The following is a 24,504-nucleotide window of genomic DNA, read 5'->3' on the forward strand; positions in this document are numbered from 1 at the left end:
TTCATGTGCTGTTAATTTAATTCCCAACATAAAACCTTACTTCTTCTGATGGAAAATGAAATTACCCTTTCTACATCCGTTTTATCTGTCAATTAAATTCTTTTTTCTCCCCTTTCCTCCCCTCAAAGAAAAAAGAACATGCACATTATTGGTTATATTTTCTGTGCTTGCAACAAAATGAAAATGGGAAGAGGTGGCATTAACTACAGTAAGTACACAAAACCTGCTTGATTATCATGTAAAGATGCTGGAATGACAACCCTGGAGACTTTGAATCTCCTTTGTGAGGTTGTAGATGTCTGGGCTAATTTTCATTTTCCATTTGTCCTGGTATTGCATGGCAAAGCAGTTTTAATAATGGGACTCTTAGCAGCATTAACTATTAACCTTTCCATTTTGTGGTATCTTAAAGAAATGGCTTTTGGAGGCAGCTTTCTCTGCCTGACTCTGTATGTGAATAAAGATAGAAAAATGAAATGCATCTTTTGGGCAGAAAGAAAGGACATTCACTGTGATCCATTCTGTATGATTAATTTCAGTATGATATTTGTCTCTGCTTCACGTTGTCATTATTTGACAGTTATGAAAAAAATTACCTTCTTTGGTCTCGCTTGGTTATTATTTGTATTACCTTAGAGCCAATTGGAAAATAGTATTTGAAAAAAAAAAAAAAATCAGCTTTTCAAAATTGAAAAGAAAAAAAATGGAGGCAGTTTTGTTTGTTTGTTCACTTTTTGAATGAAGACAAAAACACCTTCCAGGACGAAAACAAAACAAAACTGATCCTTTTAATTTTTCAACAGCTGCGCTGAAAAGACAAGAAAGCAGATGCCTTTTTTTTTGACTAAAAGAAAACCCTACAGCTCAACCACAATGGTTTGTCTTGCATATGAAGATCTGAAATATTCCAATCTTTATGTGGGGCAAAGGTACCATAGACAAACGAAATATAAGGCACTTTTGCTTTGCAGATATTTTGCAGCTATGATGGGGACTAAAGAAGTATTAGTGTTTGGGCGCTGAGGGGCATCTCCTGGTCAATATTTTCGTTGCAAGTTAAGATGTTACTGCAACCCAGCCTACCCACCATCCTCCTCTGTTTACCCCTACAGACTGGATGGCAGAAGCACCAGCTTTTCAGCTGTCAGTTGGAAGTTAAGTTGCACTAAATTACATGAGTGGATTTAACTGAGAGCTGAAACGACGAGGTGCAGCTAGATTAGATTTTTCTTTTCTGTTACGTTTTCAGAGGGAGAATAGCTTACAGGCTGTGAGCCCAGAGGGCTAAGCAAATGTATGTCTTAAAACCTCTGCAACTAGATTTGCCAGAGGACATCTACTATCTGCTCTCTCAGAACAATTTTCAAGGAGGAGATTCTACTCCACTGCCCTTTGTCTTCCCTGACCTTGAGAAGGAGTACATGTGACAGCTAAATACTTTCTGCTTACACCTGTAAGGGATTAGAGAAGTATAGCGCCAAGTTCTGTATACTGCTCAGGGATGTAGAGAGGGCCATTTCCTGGGTGGACTTGCTCTTACTTGGAGAGTCTTTGCATTACTGAATGTTTCTGAGGGTCTAAACAAATAACACTGAATTTTGTCCAACGGTATAAATATATTCAAAGAGAACTGGTTCAGTTCTGCCACAGCAGAGGCATCTGAGGCATGATTCTCCTCTCACTTAGATCTGTAAAAATCAAGTACAATTCTGTTAAAGTCAAAACTAGAATTATACCAGAGGAAAGCCGAAGTGATTGAGAGAAAAATCAAGCCTACAGCCCATAAAGTGCAAGTATAAACAGCAACACTTTTTTTGAACTTGACTACATACACCTGGAAGGCATTCAAAGCATGCACTTGCAGTTATTTGTTACTCCTGGAATGATTAAAGTAAATCACATTGTTTGATATGAAAAATATGTTGTACACACACTTCTATTTTTCTCACTGCGCTGCCCTCCAATGCTGTATTTTGTAGCGTAATCAAAATGCAAAATACATTTTGAAAAATTAAATGAGAGACACATGTGTGAATCATGAGGTTTATTTGCATGTTTGGCCCTTCAATTCATTAGGGATTTTAGTTTTTCCAGGAGGGAAACTGTCACATTTACATATTCTTAGACAGGCATGCAAATATTAGTCAGAAACTATTCAATGCATTACAAGCTTCTGGGCTGCCAAACAGTAATTTCAGTTCTTGAGTAATATACATTTTTGGAAACCTGGCATAATAACACTCTATTATAGTATTGCCCACTAGGACCACTTATGATTTTGTCAGGTTTTCCATTATCAAGCCTTACATTCTGGGCCACATACATTGTATGCCAGCCGTATAAATTTGTTATCTGGCATGCACGGTCTCAATCCCAGAGCAAATTTCTGTTGCAAATTTCAGAAAGTAAAATCACAGAAGTTTATTCAGAGGCTCCAGCTGGACCAAAAGAGACAGAGCACCAAAAGAAAGAAAACCAACAAGTATAAGTCCTTTTTGTCCATTTTTGTGTTTCTGTCATCTAAGGTGCTGCAGGGGTTTGCTACTGCAGATGCAAATATGCACCTCAAAGAATTTAAGCAATGAAAATACACTGTCAGTAATACTTGCCAGTTGGAAGGCAGTGTCTGCAGTCTATCTGGGAAGTGGGCTGTAGTGTTTTAAATACCCTTGTTTGGCATAAATTCATGAATTGGTGTAACTGAACTGGGATTACTCCAGTGTGTACTGAAGAAAATAGTTTACATCAGCTGAGTTCCCTTCTCCTTCTCCTCCATCTCAAGTGAAATCTATTATAACTGCTAAAAATTCTCATGGGTAAATTCAGGCCTGGTTAGAGACAAGGTCATTGCTAAGGTCAAGAATCCACTGGAGCAAAAATAGCTTACCATGTTGATATAAGTCCCAAAGGTGTCTGTAGCCAGTGTCAGAGGAACAGTGTGATTAGTATCATATGGAGCTACCTTTGACTTTCAGCTTGGATGTCCCAGGACATATTTACATTTACTTAGGCTGACCTTAGGTCTGAGTGAGGCTTAAACTCATGCTTCTGGCTTTTGCAGCAAACAAAGAAGGTTAAAACCTTTATAATGAAGAACTGAGCTCACAGCTGATGAAGACAGATATCCTTATAGAAATACACTGGGCAAACATATTGACTGAACCATAGGCACTGAATTGACCAATAAACTCTTCCAATTAATAAGAAGGGGTAGGAAAAGTTGACCTATGTGTAAATTGTTCTTGTTCTTTGGACTAAAATATGAAGGGCCACAATATTTGGTACAAATCATTACAGGAGCTTTGCATTCCATGCAACTATTCTAATCCCATTTTCCCTACACCATTTGGGGAACCAGGACCACATGATCATTCCCATTCACAAATGTATGTAATATATTGACACAAAAGCAATTCTGTAGATTTTGAGCTCTAGTTATTCTATCAGGAAGGCTGCACCAAACCTCTTGGCGTGGCTAAAGGGGACAAAATTGATAGCTCATGAGCATCTGATATATGTTTGAAAAAGAGGTGTTTTCTCCTAGCAGGAGAATTATGAAATGTTCCTGCTTTTCGTACACCATAACTTCTGTCCATGAAGAATGCATAAGGTTTCTTAGTATGCGAGGGGCTATGCATGTGGAAATCTGCTATTTTCTAAATCCACATTGAGAGGAGAGATTGTAAACTCCTTGAAAGGGCTGGTACAGTCTATCATGTTCATGACCCATGGATTTAGAACTTCTGAATGCACAGTGGTAGAGTACTTTAATGATCCATTGTACTGTATCAATGATATGTAGATTATGGGCTGATTGTAGATATTTGAACTATGCATTACAATCCATAGTGTGGTTCTTTGAGGTCTCATTAAAGGCAATGAGGGTCAGTGCACTTTGACATGACTCTGAAGAGGAACTAAGAACTTGCCAAAATTTCGCTACATTAAGGACTGTTGTGATTCCGGCATAGTCCAAACACCACTTACACTGCAAAATAAGGTTGCTTGGGAAATGATCTTATTCTAGGAACAGAAAAACAGGTCTCAGAATAAAGTAATGGCTCAAGAATTTTCCTAGAGTCTTGGGAGGGTCTTACAGCTCACGCTGATTCCTGTGCTGCAATGGCTAGACAGATATTGAAGCCTCACTTAGCTAATGTATGTCAGTGCTACATAGATTTATGTACTTTTTATCAGGGATCAAGAAAGGTATACGAAAGAGTCTGGATCTAAGGATTTATCTTCTCCTTTATTTTATATAATTAGTGTAGTAATACCCCATAATACGGTTCTTTTAAATTCATTGATGGGCTGAATTAACATAAATAACAATAACACCGATTTTAGAGAGGCAGTATGATTTATTGAATATTACTACATCATTGTATTTTGGTTGCAGCCTTGATTCTGCTCTTCATCCACACGATGACCGTAGGCTACTCATCGTTTCCCTTCCATTCCTGTCTTGTCTTTTTATATTTTTATATTGTTTGTGAAGAGCTCAACCCAGCTTAGTTTATCACTAACTACTGTGTAGACATTGTCTACCAGAAAAGCCATCTTGGAAGAGACATTTAAACCCTGTTGTAATAGAAATAGAAGTAAGACAGGATATTTTATATACTTGCATGAACATAATTGTCTATTTGGACAAGCAGAAAATATTACCCATGATCCCAAATCCCATCTTTTCTCAAGGTAACTTAGGAGCAGAATGTTGTCGTCAAATATATTCTCCCTCCCTTGCTCTTCTGTGGTGGATTTATTCTGATCACATGTGCGAGTTGAGAAATATACAAAAAAACCAGCCCTTTCATTAAGATTAGAAAGCTGCAGCCCTTAAATCATGCATTTATGCAATTTTTAACTGTTTTTAACTAGCACAAAATGGCTCGTTGGAATTATGCAAGTATAGATCATTTTAATTTGAATCATTGTGGAATCATAAAGGACTCCGTTCTTTAATTTTGTGCCTTCAAGTCAGCCACTTTGATTAAAAAATAATAAAGCATGAGAGCTGGAGGGTCCTTGCAGGTTCTTCCAGCTATCATGGATCCCTGATCTTTGGTACTAATTCTTCTCATTAATATTAATAAAGGGCTGATAGGCCATCTCAAAGCATAGTACAAAAACCATGCAATTAATTGCTTGTAGTGTTTTTATGCTTATTTTGCACAATGAGAAGCGATGCCTCAGGAGTCTAAATATCAGTTAATCAATAATATCAAATCCACTGAAAATGAGCCCTTCAAGTCCCTTTTTCATAAATCTTCCCCAATTTTCAGCAGGATTAAAACCAATTACATGTTGTTTGTTTTTAAATTAAAAAAAAAAAAAAAAAAAAAAAAGAAAGAGAGAGAGAGAAAGAAGAGGCAATATAGACAGACTTGCATATGCCCCCTCCTCTTCCCCCCCCAAGCTTCTCCTTTCAACACTGCAATTTTTAATAAGTAAAATGCTGGAGTTTAGATTCCTTTTCTCCTCCGCTTCTAGATAACCACCAAGGTGATCACAGGAAATTAGACTTAAGCACTATCAATAAAGTCTTCTCAAAAGGTTCCTGCAAATTTGGAGATATCAGCCATGATGGTATCCCTTAATTGCACAAGATTACACATGGTATTTTGGCCAGAAAAGCCTTTCGGAATATTGAGAACTCCTCTTCCATCCTGAACTGGCCTACACAGATGTTTGATCCGAGCATGAACAAGAGTCAAGGTGACGTTCTCTCTTTCACTGTACTCAGACCAGATGTGCAGCAAAGCCAGAGTCCCCTTCAGTCTCGGTCCCGCTGTTACACACAAAGGCAAACTGCTCTCACTGCAGAAGAAAGGGAAATGGTTAGGGTTTTGTTTATTTGTTTGTTTTTAAATACATGTATAATATTGTACTAAGTTTTTGCATTGGGGACGGCCCAGATCATTAAAATAACAAAATGCGACCTTGTAAAGCTGAATGTCCAAAACAAACCTTTCTTTCTTGTAATTTATATTCAACTGGGTATTTATGACCGTTGTGCCTAGTGGTATAGATGGTGTTTAAAATATAATTTGCTGGGACAAGACTGAGTCCCTAAAAGAAAAAAATTGTTGCTGTTTTGTTGTTGATTTGCTGTTGCATGATGATATAGAAAACAGATTTGGAAAGAGGCAGGGCTGTGACTATTTCAGATTGCAACATTGTGGGGTCTACAGAAAAGGGTTGTTCTGCTTCACAGGGTTCACAATAATTGGTTAAATCCAGAAGCTATTCCTATGGGCTTTTTACAGCTGGGTGAAATATTTTTAGCAAGAAAAAAAAGTACATTTTTATGCACGCTTCTACCTGTATTGTTCTATCAACAAGTATGAATTTATAAGGTCAAGTCTCATCCTTCAAGTAGTCTTCATATACATGTGCACACATGAAAGAAAATGGTTTTAGGAAATGTCAGAATGCTTTATATCAACATTTTCAGAATGAACTAGAATGTTTCATTTCAAAATGTCATTTTCGTTTTGAAATTGATCTTTTTAAAGGGTAAGAAAAGAAAAAGAGAGGAAAAAAATTCTTAAATACCTTAAAATGAAACACAACATTTTCCAGTTTGAATGAAACTTCCTGGTGTACAAACCCAAACCCATTGATTTATTTCTTTTCTCTTTGCTACTGAACTCTGAAGTCTAATATTCTCACAGGTCAAGTTTTTTGCTCAGACTCCAAACCAGTGGTCAACTAAAAGTACACTTTCTGTTTTTTCTGTGCCTGCCTACCAGATGTGTTGTCAGGTGTAGTTTGCATATCTGAATGATGCAGATATGGCTACGTGCCTGTGTAGTTCCTGCCCCTGGTCTTAGAGGCATGGTAGGAAACATAAATAAATATATAACGAAATTTTGTCCAGGGAAGATCTATCTCAGAGGAAAGATTGCAATTTTTCCCTTGGTAAGGTGAATCCACATCAAGGCAGAATACTCCAGGCATTTCAATGTGGGGAGCCATATGGAGTATATTCTGATTTTTTTTTTTTTTTCTTGGGATCTAGAATGTTTGGATTTCACCTGATTTGTGAAGGGAACAGACGTCTCCATCCCAGGTTTCCCTTCTAATCAGCAGGTTGACAACAGCCAAGAGCTAACTACACATTACTACCTCCTTCCAGTTCACCATGTGTCCTGATAAGGTCATGAATATGAAATTCTTTTTGCAACTGGCAATATGTAAAGATTTTTTTTACAACACTGACAAAGAGTCCAATATTACAAAAAATATAAGAGGACAGGGTGTAGGGAATGAAAGGCAGACATTGATTCTAATTAAAAATAAAGAAAACATTAGCTTAAAAATTAACTGTAAACTTTTCACCTTGTGAATCTACTTACCCTTTAAAAATCCTGAGCTGAAATGTAACATCTGAGACAAGTTCTGATTCAGACCATTGTCTTTTGATGCAGCTGATTTTAACAGCCTGAGCAAGCCAGGCAAACAATTGCCTCTCTCACACTCGCTTGCAAACTGTTTTCTCCAATGTCATTAACCTACCCTGTTATTATAAAGGACTTGTCAGTAATCTAAACTCTGATTTAGATGCATCATTCATCATATCCTAAGAATGTACCAACAAAGAATTAGAAGCTAAAAATATTACTAATAACAATCACTGCAGTTTCATGCAAGTGGGTCTTGAAACCCATTTCCTATTTTTGACAAAATAAAGGTCTAGTTGTTTAAATCTGTGAAGGATGTTACAGCATACGCAGTTTTAGTATCCCATGACATTTTAGTGAAAAAAAAAGAAAACTAAAAAACTAAAAAAATGAAAACTGAAAAAGAAGTTCAAACTACTTGGATATACTTGTGTTGCAGAGAATTTTTCTCCTTAAATGCTTATGTCATCTCTCTTTTTTAATATGCTCGGATTAAAAATAAGGAAAGAAAGGAGAGCTGGTGTGGTATGATTCATCAGGCCCATAGATGGCAAAGCTAATCTAAACCGTTTCTTTTCACCAAAGAGCAGCTCCTGGTCTCTCATCTCTTTTCCCCTGCTCATCATGGTTGGACTCAATGATCTTAAAGCTCTTTTCCAACCTAAATGATTCTATGATTCTATTATTTCATTACTTGATTTTTGGTCCAAGCTCATTCTTCCCCTGGCTCCCTCATTTCTTGTGTACACTGTGCACACGTTCAGTCATTCATTTGATCCTTCTCTGAGATGATTCAGTTCACTTATGTTGTAGTAAAAATATTCAGTTTATTGTCAAATGTTTCAAATGAGTGTGAATGATAGACAAAGAAAAAGGGAGGGAAGAAGTAATCTGCTTTTCAGCAGTAGTGAATCATTTAATTAGGTTTATGTCATAACAAAGAACTTCAACCTCAGAATTTTTTTTCCCCTTGTTTGAGTTTATAGGATAATCTGGCCTTCAAAATAGTGTAATTAGTTAAAATCAATGGTTGTACTACAACACACCTTAGTAAAAAAAATTTTTCAAGGTACAGGAAGTCAAACTATATGAGCAAATAACCGCAGTCAAACTGGATCCCTATGAAACTCTGAAGTCAGTCCCCAGGGAGCCTCCAGAGGCAGTTCACTGGTGAATAGGGGTATATCCAGCTGATTTCCAAATAGGAAAAAGGTGCATAAGATACTGAAAAAAATAATAAGAGATATTTACAGAAAAGACTGGTGCATTCTCCCAAGATAACATCTCCAAGGGTTTCACCAAATCATTGGACAAAAATTTATTAATTCTTCCACCCCCAGCACAAAGATGGGACAGACACCTCCAGCTAGGCAGATCTCTTCAGATCCTGCAGTGAAATCCCCAGATGCCATTAAGTCAAAGTCCACAAAAATTATTGTGCAGTGATGAATGAGGAAAGCTCTCCCAAGTCCCAAGGCAGAGTTTTAATAGAGAGAAAGACCTTCTTTGCCATCGGCAGGTTTTCCCAACCTTATTTTGAAGATTTTCCCATCATTAATTTAAAGGTATTAAATGAACAAAGATCAGCAGAATTAGTAATAAAATGCTGTGGCGGTTGCTGAAGCTGTAATTCACAGTCTGACATACTAGTTGAACAACTATGATAGTATTTTAAGCAAGGAATCACAACCTATCTGTGATTTAAACCATGGTTCTCCCTTTTTAAATTAGTTATTTAATACAAATTAATGATTAAGCTCATATTTCTTGAGGATTAAAAGCCTCTATATGTATATTTATCAACATTAGCATAAAAGCCAGTTGGAAATTGTGAGCAAAGTGCTGTTAAGTGACTATGCAACTGTACTGTAGAGTTCCACTTGCAGCTAAACATCACTCACTCTATTTCTGTTGGGTATCCCATCTGTTTTACACCTATAAGCTGATAGGGAAGAACACGAAGTCTCTTGGTGGTCAGTGCTGATGGTCATACATATCTTGTATGTTTCGCTATCGAAATACCACGGGGTAGGGAGAAGGTGTAAATTACTCAGAAGCTGTCTGATTGGTGGTGCTGTGCTTGAAGCAGCTGTAAGGGGTCCTGAACAAAGCGCAGCAGTTGTAGTGAGAAAACTATTAGCATATGCATGAATAAGTGGGTGTGAAAATGCCGGCTATCAACATGCAGTGTGTACTATATTCCAGCTGAGTAGGTGTAAAAAACATCCTCTTGACACAGAAGTGTGAATTTCAGGGAGACAAGCCTGATGAAAGCCAAAGAGTTGTATTTGTTTCATTTGTTTAGATAAACGGCCGTGTGCTTTTCCGGTTTTATTCTGTTTTCATTTAGATGAATTTTGCCCTGCTTTAAGGCAAACAAGTAAGCCGGTGAACAGCACAAAGTAATAGAATGGCAACTGCGTAAGACTGAGAGTCACAACAGGTTCTGAACTAGCTCTTTGAGGACGCAGATGCAACTTTCTCAGGGGTAGTACTCATCAGAACTTCAGTGCCTTCACCAAGCTACACAGAGTTCATGGCCCAGACTTCTGTGTGGCTCTTTATTGTATGTGCCTGTTAAGACTACCACTAAAAATCAAAAGAGAAACTGAGCCATTCCTTCGCTGGAGAGCATAAAACCTGTCTACTGAAAAAGGACACTTGAAAATCCTGCTCTTGGGCACTTGAGGGCATTTCACTTTTCAGCCATTCACAATTTATATTTATTTGAAAAATTGTGTTGCTCGGCAGTCTTTTCTAATAGCAATATAATGGTATTGCAGCTGGAATTTAATGGTACACTATTACACTTCAGGGCAACCACAGCACAAGTGTATCAATTCTGGGATGAGACAATGGTGAAAGAGCAATATTGAGGTCATATTTTTCCTCTTTCTGTACATCAGTAGGACAGAGGTATAGAACTTTTGGCAGAAATGTAAAAGATTATTTTTCAGTGATCTAGTTTTATTCCAGACAAATTTCTATATCTTACTTGAAGCTTTGCAGTACTACCTTGTTTTATTCTCTGACAGGATCTGTCACAGTGATATCAGAAGGGTTATCAACAAAGCAATAAATGGCATGATCACCGACCTCATTTGTCTTTCTTTTTAATATAACTTTTCAACATTCCTTGAAACTTATTTTCTGTCATACTTACAGTGAAAATATGGTTGACACAACACGTTGTGGAAAGCGGTAAGGCTTTTGTTGGTCCAAAGGCGTACTTTTAATCCAGAATTTGAGAAAATGTCATCTCTTTTGCTATAAAACCTTGGGTTTGCAGCTGATATACATGTCAGCTTTAAAATGAGATCCAACCAGATGTATTCCATGTTTTTCTGTACGGATTCTTGTTTCACTAATTCATTTAGGGAGAAAAAGCATCAGACCATATGACTGGCCATGCTGGATCAGACCAGAGATTCACCTAGGCCAATATCTCCTTTCCAGTTGATAACCAAAGTAAACCAGAATGGGCAGGTCTGTTTTCCAAGTGTACTCTTACAGTCTTCTGTGGCTTGTATATATAGCTATAGATATAAATATATAAAGAAATATTTTTATATATACATATATATGAAAGAGAACAAGCTCAAGTCAACTTCATGCCAAAGAGGATCACAAACCTCTACAGGGCTGATAAATGGAATTACCTTGCACTGATCTACATGTAGTTTAACTTGGGAAAGCAGCCATCACAGATTCAGAGATACATTGAGAGGATGTACGTTTGCAATCTAGAGATTAAAGCCCTTATCAAAGTGGCTGAAGATCTTGGGCTGCTGTCAAGATCATTTATAATTAATTTTATTTTTTAAACCTATCACTGGATAACGTAAATAAACAATCTTATAAATAGATAAGATAATGTAAACCTTTTCTTTTACAGCAGAATACTAAAGTCAGTCTGTTTTCTTTCCTTTTCACCCTGCAAAATTTGCTGCCTAATGGCTGATCTTCAAAGATGGGTACATATAAATACCTGGACTATAGATAATTATGGTATTTACCTGATTTATCCCAGTAAATGTGTTTTTTATTGTTACAAGCCCACAGGCTTTATTTTGATCTTAAAGTACAGGGTCTCTGAACTGAGTACATAACTCACATCTGTGTAATGAACAATAGCTTTTTATCTCATTTTGGACTGGTGGAGTGTATAATGCACTTTCAGACTTCAGCTGGGAACCCATAACAAGGGAGCAGACCACGCAAAGAACATGTGAGGAGAAAAAAAAATTACCTAAGTGGATGGAAAACTGAGAAGGAATCCGCCACCCTGAACATCATACAGTTCTCTGAATCGGGACACGATTGACTTGTAACTCCATCTCATACATTCCTTTTTGAGAAGACTGAAGTTTTCAACATTGTGTCCCAGAGGCACATTGAAAAGGTCAGCATAAAAGCAAAGAGAACTAGTAAGTTTTCTGAACAACTATTTCAGCTGCAAAATGTTTTTCTGTGTTAATTTCCACTATGTGTATTGGTACGGGAACTACTAAGAAAAAAAGATTAGGTTTTTATTAGACTGTTAAACATTAATTAAACTAACAATAAAGTCTTAGCTCCAAATACAAGAGATAGTGTTCCCTTTTGCACCAACAACATTTTGAGTATATTACCATCAAGATATAAGATATGAGAGTTCAGATCTACTGAGAGTAGGACATAAATTATAACCAGTTTTCTCCTATTAATTTGTGAGTGACAGTACTGAAAGGCCTACACAGACTCACATCTTTTGGTCAAATTTGTGTGTAAAACTGCCCCCCTAACTACTATACTTTGTTCTGTATTCAACTCCATGGATAGATAGTATGTGAGCATTTGTAACAATTGAGCCACTGGAGGGTAGTGGCCATAAGAATCCCTACTTATCATAAAAGAAGGGATGAGGATCAGGGCCAGATCACAGAATCACAGAACCACATAATGGAAGGGGTTGGAAGGGACCTTCAAAGACTATCTAGTCCAACCCCCTTGCCAAAGCAGGTTCACCTAGAGGAGCTTGAACAGGAATATGTCAAGGCAGTTTTTTAATACCTACAGAGAAGGAGATTCTGCAGCCTCTCTGGGCAGACTGTTCCAGTGCTCTGCCACCCTCAAAGTAAAGAAGTTTTTTCTCATGTTCAGATGGAATTTCCTGTGTTTCAGCTTGTTCCAGTTGCCTCTTATCCTGTCACCAGGCACCACTGAAAAGAGTCTGGCCCCATCGTCTTTACACCCTCCCTTTAGATATTTATAATCATTGATGACATCCCCTCTCAGTGTTCTCCAGGCTAAACAGGCCCAGGACTCTCAGCCTTTCCTCATCAGGGAGGTGCTCCAGTCCCCTGATCATCTTCGTAGCCCCCTGATGGACTCTTTCCAGTAGTTCTCTGTCCTTCTTGAACTGGGGGACCCAGAGCTGGACACAATACTCCAGATGTGGCCTCACCAGGGCAGAGTAGAGGGGCAGGATAACCTCTCTTGACCTGCTGGACATGCTCTTTCTAATGCACCCCAGGAGACCACTGGCCTTCTTGGCCACAAGGGCACATTGCTGGCTCATGGTCATTCTGTTGTCCACCAGGACTCCCAGGTCTTTTTCCACAGAGCTGCTGTCCAGCAGGTGAGCCCCCAACCTCTACTGGCACATGGGACTATTCCTCCCTAGGTGCAGGACCCCACACTTGCCCTTTATTAAGTTCCTCTCTGCCCAATTCTCCAGCCTGTGCAGGTCTCTCTGTATGGCGGCACAGCCTTTTGGTGTGTCAGCCAGTCCTCCCAGTTTTCTGTCATCAGCAAACTTACTGAGAGTGCATTCTGCTGCCTCATCCAGGTCGTTGGTGGATATGTTGAACAAGATCAGTCCCAGTACTGACTCCTGGGGAGCACAGCTAGTTACAGGCCTCCAACTAGACTCTGCACCACTGATCACAACCCTCTGATCTCTGCCACTCAGCCAGTTCTCAATCCACCTCACTGTCCACTCATCTAACCCACAATTCCTAAGCTTACCTATGGGAAACTGTGTCAAAAGCCTTACTGAAGTCAAAGTAGACAACATCCACTGCTCTCCCCTCATCCACTCAGCCAGTCATCCCATCATAGAAGGTTATCAGATTGGCCGATCATGATTTTCCCTTGGTGAATCCATGTTGACCACTGCCGATAACCTTCTTTTCCTCTACTTGCTTAGAGATGACATGGAGGATTAGACCAGGTTGCTCAAATCTCCACTTGGGATTTGAAGAATTGTAAATGAGTATAGGTAGGCCAAGTTGGCTACCATGGTACTAAAGTGAAAAAACAGAACTTTAGGTCCTTCTAAGTTTATACTAGAAAATGAGGAAAGGAAATCCTAAAGGCCCAGGAGCAGGCTGTCCCCATGAGGCGCAAAATTAAAGGGAGGGGGGAAATGGGCAGCCTGGTTGAACAAAGAGCTTTTGATGGGACTTAGGGAAAAAAGGAAGGTTTACCACCTTTGGAAGAAGGGAAAAGCAACTCAGGAAGAGTACAGAGATCTTGTTAGGTTATACAGAGAAAAAATTAGGAAGGCTGGAACTCAACCTGGCCATTAATATAAGGCACAACAAAAAAAGTTTTTATAAATACGTCAACAAAAAGAGAGTCAGGGAGAATCTCCATCCCTTACTGGATGCGGGGGGAAACATTGCGACCAAGGACGAGGAGAAGGTTGAGGTACTTAATGCCTCCTTTGCCTCTGTCTTCAATAGTCGGACCAGCTACCCTCAGGGTGTACAGCCTCCTGGGCTGGAAGATAAGGATGGAGAGCAGAACAACCCCCCATAGTCCAGGAGGAAGTAGTTAATGATTTGCTTATGCACCTGGACACGCATAAGTCCATGGGGCTGGATGGGATTCACCCAAGGGTACTCAGGGAGCTGGCGGGAGAGCTCACCAAGCCTCTCTCCATTATCTATCAACAGTCCTGGTCAACAGGAGAGGTACCAGATGACTGGAGGGTGGCCAATGTGACGCCCATCTACAAGAAGGGCCTGAAGGAGGATCCAGGAAACTATAGGCCTGTCAGCCTGACCTCGGTACCAGGAAAGATCATGGAGAGGATCATCTTGAGTGAGCTCTCATGGCAAGTGCAGGGCAGCCAACGGATCAGGGGCAGCCAGTATGGCTTTATGAAAGGGAGGTCCTTTCCTTATGAAAGTTGGTCCTTAACCAACTTGATCTCTTTCTATGACCATGCGACCCGCCTTCTTGATGCGGGGAAGGCTGTGGACGTTGTCTCCCTGGACTTTGGTAAGGCCTTTGACACCCTCTCCCACAGCGTTCTCCTGGAGAAGCTGGCAAATCATGGCATAGACAAGTGTACTCTTCACTGGGTAAAAAACTGGCTGGATGGCCGTGCCCAGAGAGTTGTAATTAATGGGGTGAAATCCAGTTGGCGGCCGGTCACCAGTGGTGTCCCCCAGGGCTCAGTTTTGGGGTCAGTCTTGTTTAATATCTTTATTAATGATCTAGATAAGGGGATTGAGCGCACCCTCAGTAAGTTTGCAGATGACACCAAGCTAGGTGGGAGTATTGATCTGCTTGAGGGTCGGCAGGCTCTACAAAGGGACCTGGGCAGGTTGGATCAATGGGCCAAGGCCAATGGGATGAGGTTTAATAAGGCCAAGTGCCGGGTCCTGCATTTTGGTCACAACAGCCCCAGGCAACGCTACAGGCTTGAGGAAGAGTGGCTGGAAAGCTGCCCAGCAGAAAAAGACCTGAGGGTGTTGGCAGACAGCCGGCTTAACATGAGCCAGCAGTGTGCCCAGGTGGCCAAGAAGGCCAACGGCATCCTGGCCTGTATCAGGAATAGCATGGCCAGCAGGAGTAGGGCAGTGATGGTGCCTCTGTACTGGCCCTGGTGAGGCCTCATCTCGAGTACTGTGTTCAGTTCTGGGCCCCTCACTACAGGAAGGACATTGAGCTGCTGGAGCGTGTCCAGAGGAGAGCCACCAAGCTGGTGAGGGGTCTAGAGAACAAGTCATACGAGGAGAGGCGGAGGGAACTGGGCATGTTTAGTTTGGAGAAGAGGAGGCTGAGGGGGGACCTCATTGCCCTCTACAACTACCTGAAAGGAGGTTGTAGAAAGATGGGTGTTGGCCTCTTCTCCCAAGGGAATAATGACAGGACCAGAGGAAATGGTCCGAAGTTTCGGCACGGGAGGATTAGATTAGATATTAGGAAGAATTACTTTACTGAGAGAGTGGTCAGGCACTGGAACAGCCTGCCCAGGGAGGTGGTGGAGTCTCCATCCCTGGAGGTACTTATGAAACGTGTAGACATGGCACTTCAGGGCATGCTGTAATGGCTGAGATTGTTGGTTTGTGTCTGTTTGTGGGTGGGTGTGGTGTGTGGTTGTGGGTGGTTTTTTTGGTTTGGTTTTGGTTTTGGTGTTGTGTTGTTGTTTGTTTGTTTTTTTGGTTTTTTTTTTTTGTTGTTGTTGGTTGGACGTGATGATCTCAAAGGTCCCTTCCAACCAAGAAGATTCTGTGATTCTGTGATAAAGTTTTCTATGCCTTTACAGAAGCTGAAGTTGATAAGAAATTATGGTTGAGGATCACTGTCTTGAACATAAATCTCAGTTTAAGAACATAATTTCCTTTTGGGATTTGGTTTCTTGTATATTATGCACTAACAAGTAGTATAAATTATTACTGTATGTGCTAATTAGAAAAATATATTAGTAATGATAAAAACCAAATAAAATAACAACAAAACAGGTCTGGATGTGAAAAGCTGCAAGATTCCTATGGGTGGGATATAAATTTCATGCTATGCCTTAGCCAGGGTTTGTGAAAGATAGTTGGGAGAGGAAAAGGAGTGCAAACAGTGAAGGATAACTTTTAAAGCTCAGAGCAAAACCTGCTAATGAGAAGGCAATCCAGGAGATACCTCATGGACTTTGAAAAGAGTATGTCACCAATGACTAATCTTTTGATTTGTCACAAATCTCAGTTCTTAGTCCTGAAGAAATCTGTTTGGTATTAAAATAAAATAAAATAGAATAAAATAAAATAAAGTAAAATAAAGCAAAATGAAATGAAATTAAATTATATTATATTGCATTAAATTAATAAAAAATAAAATAAAATGCATATATAAACAGTGAAATCTCTGCAAATTTCTAATTTTTGCCGTAATGATCCTCCTTCCCCCTTTTTCAAATGTCATCCCTAATACGGTAGTGTATCATGCCATCACAAAGACATCTATTTAATCAAATACCTTCTGCACCTGGGACACTGCTAGTCAATATGTAGTAAACAACCAATGTGTTCCAATCTAAAGTAGGGACACTATGTTTCAGAGAGATCCATTGATCTCAAATGGCAGAGTTAGTCTTCTTTTGTGAAAAGAATCTTTCAAATAAAGCTACTTGAGTGTTTGAAGGTGTGCGTACTTTGATGTTTCAAACTCTCAATTATTTAGGTACCACAGAGCTGAGCATTGTGTATTTGCCAAAGTCTCGTTTAAAAAGCTCAGATGGCTAAGATGTCATATTCTGTTCAAAGTCTTCTGGTGACTGAAATTAAGAGAAAAGCCCTTTCATTTTAGTGACTCCTAAGGCTCTCTCAGCATCCACTCTGTTTTGCTTCAGCATGACACCATTAAATGCTTGCTTGCAATTTGAGTACATTGTCAACAGAGCAGATGGATTCTAACTACGGAAGTGGTATTTATGCTGGTAGGCTGTGGTAAAAACAAAACAAACAAACAAACAAAACCCCAGAGTATCTCTTACTGGTATCTCTTCCTAAAGGGATAGGATTCAAGTGCCTGACTGAAAAGTGGTTGTACTGATACTATTGTCTTTAATAATTAATTCGGCCTTTGTCTCCAGGATTGTGTAAAGGCAAGTGTTCACCTCTCCTTAATTTACTACAGTTGAGAAGAGAGTAATTCTGTCAATGATGCATCATGCTGTTTTCTCTTATTACTAACGTATTATTGATTATTTCTATGTAGACTCCTGAGCTAAGTTACATTATGATAGTTCAGCAAGTCAGCAAGATCTGGCCCACAGAGGAAAATATGGTATCCAGATAGCAATGAGATCACTCTTTAAACAAAATTATTGAATAGAAATAGGTGGTTGAGAGAAGCAAGGAAGGATTTATGGGTGGTGGTGTGGGTGTGAAAACACAGGCTGAACCCAACTTTAGGCTCATAACTGAGGTATTTAGGCTAGAATACTTTAGATAAATTACTCTTTTCTCCCTCTTTAGCTGTTGGAAAGCTACAGGAACCTCCAGGGTGATTCAGATCTAAGCAGAGTAAATTGCCACTTCAGGAAGTATATTTTTCTCTTTTGATTATATAAATAGACTAAGCTACTAAGTAAATGGTCTTAGCTAAGACCCTAAAATTCAATGGAATTAATCTTTGCCATTCTTCCTGCTCATGAAATAAGATGTGTTCCCTGATTAAAAAGGAGAAATAACTCAAAGAAGTAAAATACAGATGGAAGAGTCAAAGGTGTAACAAGTGAAGCGATAGTAGTCGTAAGTCCTGTATATAAGTCAGTATAACTTGCCATTGAATCCAACTTTGAGTCTTGGGCAGAAGATGAATCAGTTCTGAAAAGACAGTGTGTGTTACAGGATTTTTGGTATCTTTCTTTGAGGTATCTTGTGAACAGCCACTAGATGGACCACCAGATTGAAACAGCACAGCAGTTCCTGCAGTGCAGTGATGTGCCGCAGGCCAGCAAGTTGTCCTCTCCTGCTGTTACATCACCATTCCACTTTCACACCCAGGGCCGATCACTTTCGTGCTCAGTGAGTGCGGACATGAGGGTGGAGAACCGAAGCATGAACAGGTAGAGTACTGCACCTTCTCAGTTGGACCCAGATACATCAAAAGATAAGTCTGGGTGTTAAAGATAAGCAGCTGAGAGTCTTACACAAGTCAGTTTGCCAAAAGTGGTACTAAGATGAAACTCTTTAAGTTGTCTTTTGTTTGGTCCACTCAGATTTGGTGCTCATTGCAACAAAACCACTACCTGTGGACATTTTGTAAAGTACTTGTCCCCTGTTCTACCATGTAAATACAAACTGAGAGAGGAGTAATGTCTACGGGTACAGGAAGTTCAGCCCCAAAACTGTCATTTAGTTATTATAACATCATATTTTCCTGCAATAAAAAGAACTTTCAGCTTCAGGCATGTTAGGGCATGGGTACACAAGAACTGGGTGTGGAGTTTGTTAATGGAAGCAACTTAAACCAGTTGAAAGTTGCAGGATTCAGTATGGGCACCTTAGGAGTTAAGAGCCTGACATTAGGGACTGTGAACTTCCTTGCAACTCTAAAATGAACCCTTTAATTCGTCATTTCACCATTTCACCACCATCTTCAGCTAAAAGATATCTCCCATTAAAAATGCAGGTTTTTATCCATGTTGACTACTGTGTTTATAGCTAGTTGTTTGTTTTGGGTAGGAAAACAATATATTCTGCTGGGTTTGTTTTACTTTTTATTATTTTTAATGAAAATTTATACCTTGCAATATGTAACCACATTTTCTACCATTTTCACTCATAGGCACAAGGCAAACTGGTGTGATTCACTTTCTTTTGCCAAATTTGAAAGCTAAAATACTAAGGAACTCACCCAGGAAACTACAATTTTCCTACCTTTATTTTAAGGCCAAAACCTGTTAAGTTTTCTGTTCAAGCAACCCCATAAGAATATTTAATCACATGACTTTGAGAGAACTTGACACTTCCATCACTTTTCCATCCCTATGCAAATTTGCTCAGTTATGTGAGAAGTTACCTGAAGAGAAGAAGTCATTTAGACAATTAGATTAATTTGAGTTTCTCAGTTCAACTAGCTATAAACAATTCACTTCTACTTTAAAACAAAAGTTTGGGAGTTTATTTGGCTTGACTTCTTCCTGGTGTGGAAGGAAGGAAGAGGTATCAACATGACTTTGACTTCCTTGAAATCTCACTAGTATACTGCAGATGCCAATTAGAAAGACAGATGGACACTGCAAGTTCCTGCAAGCCCTCATACTGAATACCCTTATTAATTATCACTGTTTTGTATAACACAGACAGGTAGGTAGTCACACCATTACGAAGAAAGTCAGATGCCCTATCTGATAGCATACCTCCCTAAAATAAATAAGATAAATTTGTTGTCTCTAAGGAGAAAGGAAAATAAACTCTCATATATTTGTTATTGAGATAAAGCTGCAGGTCAATATAGTTTTTTAATAAATTTTTAGCTGCAGCTTTAAAATATTAGGGAGAGAGAGAGATAGAGAAAGAACTGATCAGGAAGATAAAAGAAAGGGGAAAATCATAGGAAATAATAATACGAAAGAAATCTAAAGCCAGCTAGTAAGCTAAAGTGACTTTAATTTTTCTGGTTTATTAAAACATATTCAAGTCTTTGATGGTCTATGAAATCTAGTATCCCATCAATTACGATCTCAAAAGATTTCTGAAACATTTTTTGAACGAGAAGTAAGTAAATTATGGGTTTGTCTTTTAAAGTGTGTTTTATTATGTCATTACTTCCAATAATGTCAGTAACTCGGTACCAGTTTGAATGGTTATGGAACATTTGTAATTCAAGGGGGTGTGATTATCAGTGTATATTCTAGTATAAAAAAGACTTTAGCCAGATTACTTTTTATCGGCTCATGAATTTAGATGCAGTTCCTTTAGCTCCATAATGCAGCTGTCTGGGGGTAGATATACGCAGTCCTCCAGATTGGCTGCCATTGAAAACTTGTAGTGTGAAACTTGATAGTTTGTATTGGGAGCAACTCTACTGGTTCATGGGTAAAGACACTTTGAATCAAAAGAAAAAAAAAAAAACAAAAAAACAGGAAAGAATAATGATAACGAAAGTCAGCCAGCCATGTCACTGTTGAGATCTGTTTCTGCAACTCATCCTGTGGACAGAATGTACTGGTCAATCACCTGAAGTCATTCAATAGATTTAATGCATGTTTTAGCCTCTTCCTCCAACAAACAAAACCTGTACTCTGTCTGACATGAAACCATTAATTTATATGCCAAATTTATTCTTTATACTTAATGTGTTTACGTTTAGGTTCTAAAACCATTTGTAAAGCGGGGAGGGGGGATAGAAGCAAGGGTTGGTAAAATTCATAGTGCCAGCAATTTTCCATCCATTGAAGATTAAATGCGGCACATTCTGTATACACCTACATGACTATCACACACAGCAAATAATTCAGCAACTTCAAATGATTTAATTGGCAAGCTGCATGGGTCTAAAAAAAGCCAGCACAATAACGCAAAAGTTACTCATGAGAACATGGTCAAATGGTTTTCAAAAGATGACAAAAAAGCCTTCTGATGAAGGAAGACACAAGTCACACTTCTGGTTAATGCAGATTAGCCTGTGGCTAATATAATGTGTACATTTCTTTCAGCACATAGCTGAATATAGGCATAGCATACTGACTGATATGTTGGACTCGGACTTTGTCAGCTGAACCCTGTGAATAAAAGACTCATTTAGTAGACACAGATGAAGATTAGGAAATAAAGGACATAGTTTAGAGGAAAAAAAAACCAAACTAGGATTTATTTCAGCAAAGTAAATAAGTTTAGGAAATATGAGAGCACTATGAGGGGGTAGATGGAAAGTTTTAATGAGCAGACCCTGCTGCTGCAGAATACTGAGAATATTGACTATATTCACAGCAGATTTGGGGAAATGAGATCCTTGATATTCTGGGACCTAGGTTGGACTTGACTTCAGATCAGTGAGGACTGCAAAGCTTTGTGTTTTTTAAATAAAAAGAACGCATGAACTGGACAGGGAAGTTATTCTTTTCTTTCCCAACACAGGTGGAAGAAGTTGTAAAATAGCTCGGTAGTTCATATTCCCACAGAAAGGAAGAACTGGTTTAATATGTTGTAGTGCAGAAAAACAGGGTGTGTGTGTGTGTGTGTTTGTGCAGTGGAGGGGAGTGTGACTCTGTAGTTAAATCTGAGTTTAAAGTGTTTAACAGGATTAGTGTGATCACCATTTTTTGGTAAGCAGAGTAGTACATATTGAGAAGAGCTGACTCATTGAGGTCAAACTTGTGAACCAACATCTTGGTTTCTGTTGGGAGGTCTCAATGTGCACCACAGAAAACTTTATAATTCACCCCCCCTACTGTTAAATGTTGTTAAACTTGTTTTAAAAACTAGCTGTATGTAATTTATTTTGTCTCAGGTGAGTATAAAATTGTGCTGATGCTGAATGCTTGGAATACTTTAAGTACCACTTGCAAGAATCTACAGAATTCATAGGTGTCCAGTGTAAACACTACAGTGATGATTCTTAAGATAACGATAATATGAATCCAGAGAAGATGATTTGGGTTTTTTCAGTTTTTCTTTTTTGTTTTTTAATTAGTGTGGAAAAGGTACAACAGTTGTAAGCAACAACAAACCTGACTTAGCAGAAACCCAAGGGACAGACTAGTTTGGACGAAGCCCTCAGACAGTGCAGACACTGCAGGGGTGCTTTGTCCCTATTCTTTGTCCTCTAAAACCCTTTTTGTAACAGCAGTAAAAGAAATAACAAACCAGGGTGTAGTTTATGTGTTGTTGGTACAGCACTTTGCAAATGTAAAGTGCTATGTAAGTGCCATTATTAGTATTACCAGGTGAGTTTCTCCTTGCATAAAAGAGAAAAATTGCATCAACATAATTGCTGTGTCCTGACTCTCTGGGATTTTTTAATTAATACATTAAGTACAAAGCTTAAGATGAAGTACTGGGACCTTTATTGAGTATACCTTCATTTGCTGGTGGTCTACTCACATTTTTTGGCATGTTTATAATCCCTTAGCATATGCATCTTGGGTTTGATGTGCCTCAACTTTTTGTTTTGGTTTGGTTTTTTTAGTACTTTTTCTGTTCAGAAAATATTTGATTCATTTGAGTGCAGGTTTAAATGCATGAACTGATATCCCATTGCTACCAGTGGGATTTAGGTAGTGAGATTTAGGAGTTATGTACAAAACATAGCATCCCACTTCTATAAAAATTAAGCAAAATTATGTCAAAATACAATTTCTTATCCAATAATTATATTCACTTGCAAGTGGCAAAAAAATGTAAAATAACATAATGTAAAATCAATCTTTTTCTTTTTTTTTTTTCCTGCAAAGATATCTTGATGCCATCTGTGGAGTAATGTACAATCACTGAAGCTAAGAGGTACTTTGATGAGATACTAGAACATAGGCAATGCACATATAATCTCCCTAGTAAATACTAGCTCAAATACTGACTGTTATTCAGGTAAGTTTGGGATTTCTGAGTATGTGAATGGGTTTTGTGGTTGTTGGGTTTTTTTTGTTTGTTTTATTGTTATTCAAGTGATGGATTGACTGAATCACAAGTCAAGTGATTTGCCCAGGTTTGCCTTCCAGTGAGCAAAGGTGTGCACCTATTAAATGAGCAACTGTAGGTAGTCTTATTCATTAACATCAAATCTGCCCTTTCATTTTGTTAAACGCTCTGTATAGCCGTAGTTAAATGACAACAAGAAGCGACTGAGTCTCAGCACTGATTGGCAGTGGGCATCAATCATTATTCTGGCAAGGATCTTCAGGAGCATATCACTTTGTAACAAATCTGGCAGGTTTGAATGGGATTATTTCAGATTGGTTTACCAATAACTGTCATGCCTAAAATCTCTACACAATAAGAATTCGTCACTAGTGCCAGTCACACACTTTTTGCCAACCTCAATTCACATCGCCCCATGGATAGTGTTGATCTACACTAATACTCCAAACAGAATGACAAGGCTTCAGGGCTGAGGAGGAACAAATAGTGCAAAATACCAAGAACAAGATTGGAATCTGCCCTGTCATTTAGGAGAAGGCAGAAGTGTTTTGTACTAGAGATCCACCATTTCACTGGGTAATGTACCCCAACTGTACTGAAAATAACTGAATATAGCAAGCAAAAGCAATCATTTCAAATAACAATTAGTGCAAAGATTTCTGCTGATTGAGGGGACAAGTTCTTATACACATCAATCTATGGTAATAACAGGCTCCAGGGTCCTGTTATCACCATATTTGAGCATTAGTGGGCGGTAGTAAAATATAAGAGATTTAGTCATAGTGGGAATAAATGTAACTTCTTAGGTCATATAGAAGGTTTCTGTAAAAACAAAATTTGAAATGTCTTTGCTGCTGCCCAGCTAGAGCAGCAGTAACCAGTAGATACATTCCAGAAAAGGGAAGACCTTATATGCAGACATGCAGTACAACATTCAGTGCCAAGTTAGATAGCCACTGTAGATGGAGGAATGTTTATTCATCATGGAAGTAGCTGGTGTCTAAATTAATTTTTTGAGAGAGTTGGTTTTAGGTCAGCCCTAAATACCATAGTAAATATAGAAAATAAAAATTGGACCTATGGAAAAAAGAAAGGGAACATGGGAAAAATATCTTTTGGATATTGGGGAGACACTATTTTGAAGACATGATGTCTGAATCAAGATACTACCAAGATCCTGGGATAATAAAGGATTCATGCTACCTGGTTTCTGCCAGATCCACCTAGCCATATCAACTGATTTTCCATTAACTTCATCTTGTGAATTGAGACCATAGGGGTTCTCCTATTCTAGGTCCTACAATAACATGGTATCAACCGTAAGCTAGAACACTGTATGGACTGACTAGACTGTAGCAAAAGAGTGTTTTTAGAGTAAAGGGAAGTCAGTTGTGTATGGAAAGTACTGAAAGTGAAGTTTCCTTTTGAAGCTCCCAATAATGGAGAGAGCTGATGGGGATCACAGACTCACAGATTTCCAGCATCAACAGAAAAACCCTCCTAAAAAACCAGTGGGCCATTAGGTAGCAGTGGAAACATCATTGATGTTATTCAGCCTACATAACCTGGTGCTTCACTGAGGAACTGAGGAAGGAAGTGGTTTTTTTCTAGATTCCCTTTATAACAAATAGCAAAAACAGCATCCTCAGAGAGCAAATCACTTATAGGCTTTGGGGCACAGTGGCAATCTCACACTACAATGTGTTTATGTATTTAGAATCATAGAATTTTCTAGGTTGGAAGGG

Source organism: Numenius arquata, chromosome Z (genome assembly GCF_964106895.1).
Source record: "Numenius arquata chromosome Z, bNumArq3.hap1.1, whole genome shotgun sequence".
Lineage (NCBI taxonomy): Eukaryota > Metazoa > Chordata > Aves > Charadriiformes > Scolopacidae > Numenius > Numenius arquata.